The 9,499-nt window shown below is 36.0% G+C and overlaps 1 pseudogene; it reads left to right on the top strand.

The window, feature by feature from the left end:
• The first annotated feature begins 1,969 nt into the window (after positions 1-1,969).
• On the top strand, positions 1,970-2,837 carry LOC123811836 (annotated as a pseudogene).
• Positions 2,838-9,499: the final 6,662 nt, after the last annotated feature.

Here is a 9,499-nt window from a genome sequence, read left to right as displayed (position 1 = left end):
TTTCTGGATGGTGCCTATAGTAGCGCTTAGTTGTTTTTAATTTCATTTGAAACAATTTTGTTAGATTGTATTGTGGCAACTATCATATCAGTGGGCATTTTTTAAAACTTATTAAAATTGGTGAACTTTTGTGTAGCCATTTTAATACTGAAGATGAAAGAAAATATGCAACATTTGTGACATATTATGCTTTATTATTTCAAGAAAAGTAAAAATGCAACTGAAATACAAAAACAAGATTTGTGCAGTATATAGAGAAGGTGCTGTGACTGATCAAATGTGCCAGAAGAGGTTTGTGAAGTTTCTTAGTACTATTGACATTTTGGTTAAATAATTCTTTGCTGTGGAGCTGTCTTATGCATTGGAAGATGTTTAGCAGCATCCCTGGCCTCTAACCATTAGAAGCTAATAGCATAAAATAGCCGACATACTCAAAATATCTGAATAAATAAAGTTATTGGTGAAAATGAAAAATATGTCTTTTATTTTACGAAAAAAAAAAACCTAAATGGACATTTTGGCTGACCCAGTTCAAGAGGAGGGCACACTTAACCCACACAAGGGACACTCTGGAGCACCCAGTTGAGGTAATTAAGAAGACTGCAGCTCTGGGTCCCACAGAACACCTACTACATAAGACCACCCTACCAAGACTGGGAGATATAGCAGATTTACCTAATACATAGAAACAAACACAAAGAGGCAGTCAAAATGGGGAGACAAAGAAATACGCCTCAAATAAAAGAAAAGGAGAAATTTCTAGAAAAAAAGAGCTAAATGAAATGTAGGTAAGCAATTTACCAGGTATACAGTTCAAAATAATGGGTATAAGGATGCTCAACAGCATGAAAAAGGACATAGAAACCATTTAAAAATGGTCAGAAATGAAGAATACAACCCTGGTCAGGTGCCTCAGTTGGTTGGAGTGTCTCCTTATACACCAAACGGTTGCAGGTTCAATTCCCAGTCAAGGCATGTACCTAGGTTGTAGGTTGGATCCCAGGTTGGAGTACATAGAGGAGGCAACTGATTGATGCTTCTCTCTCACATCAGTGTGTTTCTCTCTCAGTCTCTCTCTCTCTCTCTCCTCCTTCCTCCCTTTCTTTTTAAAATTAATGAACATATCCTTGGGTGACAAATAAATAAATAAAAAGAAAGAAAGAAATGAAGAATACACTAGAAGGAATAAACAGTAGGTTAGATGAGGCAGAGAATCAAATCAGTGATTTGGAAGACAAGCTAGCAGAAAACACCCAATCAGAGCAGCAAAAAGAAAAAAGATTCTTAAAAAATTAGGATAGTTTAAAGGACCATTGGGACAAAATGAAGCATAACAACATCTGCATCACAGGGTAACAGAAGGAGAAGAGAGAAAGCAAGAGATTGAGAACCTGTTTGAAGAGATAATGGCTAGTGGAGGAAAAAAGACACACATATCCAGAAAGCACAGAAAATCCCAAGCAAGATGAACCCAAAGAGGCCCACACAAAGATACATCATAATTAAAATGTCAAAGGTTAAAGACAAAAAGGAAATCTTTCTCTTTTTTCTTTTAATCCTCACCTGAAGATATATTTATTGATTTTAGAGAGAGGGAGGGAGAGAAAGAGAAACATCAATGTAAGAGAGAAACATCAATTGGTTGCCTCTAGTATGATCCCTGATCAGAGATTGAACCCATGACCTAGGTTTGTGCCCTAACCAGAAATCAAACCTGCAACCTTTTGAGCTCCAAACAACTGAGTCACTCAGCCAGGGCCAAAGAGGGAATTTTAAAATACACAAGAGAAATTTAAAAATTTTAGTTACCTACAAGGACGCTTCCGTAAGACTTTCCACTGATTTCTCAATAGATACATTTCAGACCAGAAAGGACTGGTATGAAATACTCAAAGTGATAAAGATCAAAGACGTACATGACCTTCAGCTTTGCCCTAGTGGAATGGAGACCTGCTCTCTGGGTGTAGATATGTGTAACACACCAACTTATTGTGTCTTAGAAAATGCTGCCAAAGATACCTTCAACAAAGGATACAGGATTGGTATGGTCATAAAAGATCTGAGAACCAATTCATGTAGTAGAGTGGAATTTTCTACTTCTGGTCATATTTATATTAATACAGGGAAAGAAAGCATTAGGCAACTCAGAGTCCAAATATAAGGTCTATAACTATGGATTTGCTTTCACCAAAAATGGAACAAAGACAATACTTTTGGAGCAAAAATATCTTTGGAGAATAAATTGGCTGAAAGGGTGAAACTGACTTGATAACATATTCATACTGAACACAGGAAAGAAGAGTGGGAAATTGAAGGCCTCCTATAAACAAAATTGTTTCAGTCTTGGCAGAATAGTTAATATATATTTCTCTGGCCCAACCATCTATGTATGGGCTGTATTAGTCTTTGAAGATTGACTTGCTGGCTATCAGATGAGTTTTGACACAGCCAAATCCAAACTCTCACAGAATAACCCTGGGTTACAATGATGCAGACTTCCAGCTGCACACCCATGTTAAAAATGGCACTGAATTTGGAGGATATATCTACCAGAAGATAATGAGAAGACTGAAATGTCAATAAACCTTATTTGGACAGCTGGCAGCAACAATGCCCATTTTGGCACTGTTGCTAAATAAATGGTCATTGTTGCTAAATACAAGCGGGATTGTAGAACTTCTCTCCCTGCTAAAGTAAATAATGCCAGCCTGATTGGACTGGGTTATACTCAGACTCTTCAGCCAGGACTCAAACTGACCCTATGAGCTTTAACTGATGGAAAGAACTTCAAAGCAGGAGGTAACAAGATTGGGCTAGGATATGAACCAGAAGCTTAATGTGGTTTTGAATAAAGCATCAGACTTCTTTCTGGAGATGAAGAGAAATGAACCCACTATTTTTTGGCCTTAAAATTCTTCCCTGAAATTTCAAAGTGTGAACTTTTTATTGTTCAAAAAACCTGTAATTCCCCTGCACAGTGAAGTCTAGAGATCACAAGTTCATCCTCAGGGAGGTGCTGAAAGACTATTATTTCAGTTCAATTCTGCAGTATTATTTTAAATGTGTTCCTCAGTGATAATGCAGTGTCATGTTATAAAGGAAATGGCCCCATCCTCCAGTTTTTACATAACATCACGTCCTGCATGTCCCACACTATTTTTTCACGACCTTTTAATATATTGGTATCTGTGCTGTAGTGGAATATGTGGTTTTGTATCACAGTAAAGTAACATAAACCCATCACATTTTAACATTAATAAAGAAAAGAAAGTAAGGACTTACAACCAAGAGTACTTTACCCAGCAAGGCTATCATTTAAAATTGAAGGAGAAATAAAAAGCTTCTCAGATATGACAAACTAAAAAATTCATTATCACTAAACACCAATCCAGTATTTCAATAAATGTTAAAGGGTCTTCTTTAAGAAAAAGAAGAAAAAACCAGAGGAACATAGTTATAAATAATAAAATGGAGACCTGCCTATCATACCTATCAATAATGATTTTAAATGTAAAAGGCTTAAATACTCTATTTAAGAAACAGGGAAGCTGAATAGAGAAGAAAAACAATACCCATATATATGCTGTCTCCTAGAGACCCCCCCCCCTCAGAATGAAAGATACACAGAGACAAAAAGCAAAGGGTTGGGAAAAGATATTTCATGCAAATGGAAAAGAAAAATAAGCTGCAGTAGCAATACTTATATCATAAAAAAAGACTTTAAACAAAGACTATATTAAGAGACAAAAAAGGCACTATGTAATGATAAAGGGAGCAATCCAACAAGAGGATATAACTGTTGTAAACATTCATGCATTCAACAAAGGGGTACCTGAAGATATAAACCAAATCTTGATGAACATAAAGAGAAAGGTCAACAGTAATACAGTTACAGTAGAGGATTTTAACACCCTATTGACTTCAATGGATAGATCTTCCAGGCAGAAAATAAAAAAGGAACCTGCAGCTTTAAATGACACACTAGATCAAATGGACTTAATTGATATCTTCAGAGCATTTCACCCCAAAGTAGCAGAAAATACATTCAAGCGTACATGGAATATTTTCTATGATTAGAACACAAAACAAGTCTCAATAAATTTAAGAAGACTGAAGTCACGTTAAGCATCTTCTCAGACCTTAATGGTATACAACTAGAAATTGATGAAAGAAAAAACTTGAAAAACACATGGAGACTAAATAAGAGGTTATGAAATAATGAATGGGTTAACTATTAGATCAAGGAAGAAATCAAAAGATACCTTGAAACAAATGAAAATGAGAACATAACTACCCAGCATCTATGGGAGACAACAAAAGCAATCCTAAGAGGGAAATTCATAGCATTACAGGCCTATCTTAAAAACAAGAAAATTCTCAAATAAACAATCTAACTAGAAAAAAAAAACTAACGTGAGTAAAAGAAAATATTAAAGACCAGAGCAGAAATAAATTAAATAGTCTAAAAAAAAACACAAAAGATCAATGAAACCAAGTTCTAGTTCTTTGCAAAGATGAAAAAGATCGACAAACCTTTAACCAGACTCATCAAGAAAAAAGAGAGAGGACTGAAATAAATATAGTCAGAAATGAAAGAGAAGTAACAACTGACACCACAGAAATCCAAAGGATTATAAGAAAATATTACAAACAACTACATGTCAACAAATTGGACAAGTTGGATGAAATGGATAAATTCCTAGAAACATATAATCATCCAAAACTGAATCAGAAAAAAATCAGAAAATCTGAATAGATCACTTACAACTAATGAAATTGAAGCAGTAATCCAAAAAACTTCCAACAAGCACAAGTTCTGAATCAGATGGCTTCACAGGTGAATATGACCAAACATTTAAAGAACACCATTCTTCTCAAACTACTTCAAAAATCCATGAGGAGACAAGACTCCCAAGCTCATTTTACAGGGCCAGCATTATCTGAACTCCAAAATCAGATAAAGACACTATAAAGAAAGAAAATTATAAGCCAATATCCTGGTTGAACATAGATGCTAAAACCCTCCACAAAATAATAAACAACTGGATCAAACAATATATTACAAAGATCGTACACCATGATCAAGTGGGATTTATTCCAGGGATGCATGGTCAGTACAATATCCACAAATCAATAAATGTGGTACACCACATAAACAAAATTAAAGATAAAAATCATATAATCATATCAATAGATGCAGAGAAAGCATCTGATAATATTCAGCACCCATTTATGATAAAAAAATGCTCAGCAAAGTAGAAATAGAGAAAACATACCTCAACATAATAAAGGCTATACATTACAAACCCACAGTCAAATTATACTCAATGCGCAAAAACTACAAACATTTCCTCTAGGACTGGGAACAAGATAGGGATGTCTCCTTTCACCACTTCTGTTCAACATAGTACTGGAAATCCTAGCCAAAGTAATCATACAAGAAGAAGAAATAAAAGGCATCCAAATTAGAAAGGAAGAAGTAAAACTGTCTTTATTTTCAGATGATATGATACTGTATATAGAGAACCCTAAAGATTCCACCAAAAAAAACACTAAAACAGATAAATGAATTCAGTAAAGTAGCATGATACAAAATAATATCCAGAAATTAATTGCATTTTTATATACCAATAATGAACTACCAGAAAGGGAAACTAAGGAAACAATCCCATTTATAATTGCATCAAAAAAGAAAATACCTTAGCATAAATTTAACCAAGGAGATGAAAAACCTGTACTCAAAAAATTATATTACACTGAAGAAAATGAAGAAGATACAAATAAATGGAAGTATATACCGTGTTCATGATACAAAGACTTAACATCATTACAATATCCATAGTACTCAAAACAATCTATAGATTCAACATAATTCCTATCAAGATACCAATTGCATATTCCACAGAATAGTTCAAGAATTTATGTGGAACTACAAAAGACCATGAACAGCCACAGCAATCCTGAAAAAGAACAAGGTTGGAGGAATGTTAGATACCTGATATCTAGACTATATTGCAAGGCCATAATAATCAAAAGAACATGGTACTTGCATAAAAACAGACACAAATCAATAGATCAGAATTGAGAGCTCATGCCCTGACTGGTATAGCTCAGTGGATTGAGTGCCAGCCTGTGAACCAAAAGATCACCAGTTCAATTCCTGGTCGGGCACATGCCTGGGTTGCGGACCACATCCTCAGTGGGGGCCACTGCACAAGAGGCAACCACATGTTGATGTTTCTCTCACTCTTTCTCCCTTCCCTCCCCTCTCTCTAAAAATAAATAAACAAAATCTTTAAAAAAGAGAATTGAGAGCCTATACATAAACCCATGCCCTTATGGTCAATTAATATTTGACGAAGAAGGCAAGAACATGCAATGGGATAAAGACAGTCTAGTCAATAAATGGGTTTGGGAAAATTGGACAGATACATGGAGAAGAAAATACAAACTACCTTCTTACACCATACATGAGAATAAGCTCAAAATGAATTAAAGATTAACATGTAAAACTCCATAAAAATCTTAGAAGAAAACAGCCAGTAAAATCTTGAACATTTCTTGTAGCAATTTTTTTTCTGATATATCTCCATAGCAAGGGAGACAAAAGAGAAAAAAATAAACAAATGGGACTACATAAAACTACAAAGTTTTTGTACAGCAAAGGAAACCATCAACAAAATGAAAAGGGAACCCAATGAATGAGAGAACATATTCACCAATGATACATCTGATAAGGGGTTAATATCCAAAATATATAAAGATTATATTGTACAACTCAAAACCAAAACAACAAACAATCCAATTTAAAAGTGAGCCAAGGACCTGAACAGACACTTCTCCAAAGAGGACATACAGATGGCCGATAGACATATGAAAAGATATTTCACATCAGTAATCATCAGAAAAATGCAAATTACAACCATGATGAGCTATCAGCTCACACTTGTCAGAATGGCTACCATCAATAAATCAACAAATAACAAGTGTTGGCAAGGATGTGTAGAAAAGGGAACCCTTGAGCACTATTGGTAGGAATGCAGACTGGTGCAGCCACTGTGGAAAACAGTATGGAGTTTCCTCAAAAAATTAAGTGGAACTGCCTATGACCCAGCAATTCCACTTCTGGGAATATATCTGAAGAAACCCTAAACACTAATTTGAACAAATATATGCACCCCTATGTTTCACAGCAGTGTTATTTACAATAGTCAAGATTTGGAAGTAGCCCAAGTGCCCATCAGTAGATGAGTGGATAAAAAAGTTGTGGTACATTTACACAATGGAATACTACTTGGCCATAAAAAAAGAAGGAAATCTTACCTTCGCAACAGCATGGATGGACCTAGAAAGTATTATGCTTAGTGAAATAAGCAAGTCATAAAAAGGCAAATACTGTATGATTTCACTTATATGTGGAATCTAATGAACAAAATAACACACAAAATAGATACAGAGAACAGATTGACCACTGTCAGAGGGGAGGGATGGGAGGGCTGAGTGAAAAAGGTGATGGGAATAAGAAAAAAAGACCTCATAGATACAGACATCAGTATGGTGATTACCAGAGAGAAAGGGGGTAAAGGGGAAGTACAAGAACGTAAAGGGGGGATAAACCGTGATGGAAGCAGATTTGACTTTGGGTGGTAAGCACACAATACAATTTATAGATTATGTATTATAAAGTTGTACAGCTGAAGCCAAAGTCACCTCAATAAATTTTTAAAAGTTAAAAAAAAAATTCACCACCCTCTGGATGCCTAATCAGATCTCTCTTTCCCTGCCAGCCACTACCAGCTCCTCAGGAAAGTATGAACTTCTCTGAGCTCAGCTAACTGGCAGAAGTAGTGCCGGACTATATGTAACAGAAGGAAAAAGCTATAGCTCATTCTTGTTTTTTGTTTTTTGTTGGGGGGGGGGAGTGCAGGGGAGTTTTTTTTTCCCCAGTCAGATCCTGTGAATGAGTTCTGACCAATGACCTGATAATCTTCTGCTCACTATGAGCAGTCTAGTAGTTTCTATCTTTTAAAAACTATTGGCACATGGTCAAGGTCAAGGAACAAAAGTTGTTAAAGTTGAAGGTGTGTACTCTAGTACTAAATGTTTTCAGAGAACCACCATGCCTTCCACTGGTTGGAGTGAACAAGAAGCAGGAGAGAAAGCAAGAAGAGCCAGAAGAGAGTAAATAGAAAGTTAATCTCAGAATTTGAGAAAGGGCCTATTTCTGATACTTTCAAAAGATTTTTTAAAAATGCCAAAACTGGGCTACTAAATTACAGTATATTTTACATTTCAAAGTTACAGATTCAGAGTTAGATTTTTAAAAACCATAAGTCACATTGCAAAGAAAACATTGTTCTCATTTGTCATGTATATCTCATTTGGAAGTAACATTAGAGTCTACTTTGAATTTTTTGTGAATATGAAGCCTAAGTCAAATAGGACTACTATCCACAGCCCACCTTCAGGTGCCCCACCAAAAAGCCTCAACAGAATGAGAGTAAAAGTTTAGAAAAATTAGACTAAAGAGAATACAAAGAGGAGTCAGGAAGCCTGTAAGGATATCACTACCTTAGGACTCCCATAACCAGGTGTCATGACAAAAGCAGAAACAAAGTAGAAAGAGAGAAAAGTACCATTGAGACCTGGACTACAGCTTACAGTGGTCTCAAGTATACCGGGTGTCATGAATGGTCACTTTCTACTAATTTAGTAAAAGGAATCACTGACTTATTTAGTAAGGGGAATCTGAATTTACCCACTAGGTGCCACTGAGCATAAGGCACTGTGCTACGGTTGAGGAATGGGAGTCAGGATACAAAAGAATAGAACTGTCTCTGTTGGCGAGGAAATTGAAATGTGTTCTCTGCACTCTCTAAGAAGCAAATGAGAAGGCAAATAGGTCTCAAAAGATAAAGGGATAGCTTCCTAGAGAGACCTTCAATAAGTTGCCAAACCCTTCTAGAATAATTTCAATAGCAAGAAACCTGGTAATTCAAGATAAATGCTTGGAAAATCAGTATAGGAGGTCTGTCTGGAAAAAGTCCACCCATGTTAATATAAGAATGATTTCCATGACATCAATATAACCTGGCAGCCGAGGAGAGGACTGGAATGTGCCTGCACGAAAAAAGACCACTGTACTAGTCAGTGGGGGTGGTAGACACCATTGAGGGAGCATGTGTACTGTGTGGCTGTCACATTCAAAATGACTGAGCAAGTAGAGCAACAAATCTGCATTAAATTTTGTGTTAAACTTGAACATTCCTCAGTGGAAACTATTTGAATGATTCAGAAGTCTGCAACTATGGGTAACTGGTGATTGGCAGCTTCATCAGGACAACGTACCTGCTCATATATCATGTCTCCTGCAGTTTTTTGGTGAAACATTAAATCATCTATGTGACTAAGCCCTCCTACAGCCCAGATTTGGTGCCCTACAACTTTTGCCTTGTCCCCAAACTAAAATCACCTTTGAAAGAGAAGAGATTTCAGACCA

This window comes from Phyllostomus hastatus, unplaced genomic scaffold, assembly GCF_019186645.2.
Source record: "Phyllostomus hastatus isolate PE091 unplaced genomic scaffold, TTU_PhHast_1.1 phas_scaffold_78, whole genome shotgun sequence".
NCBI classification, from domain to species: domain Eukaryota; kingdom Metazoa; phylum Chordata; class Mammalia; order Chiroptera; family Phyllostomidae; genus Phyllostomus; species Phyllostomus hastatus.
Note: the sequence above shows the minus strand (reverse complement) of the source record. Positions and strands in the feature narration are given on the sequence as shown.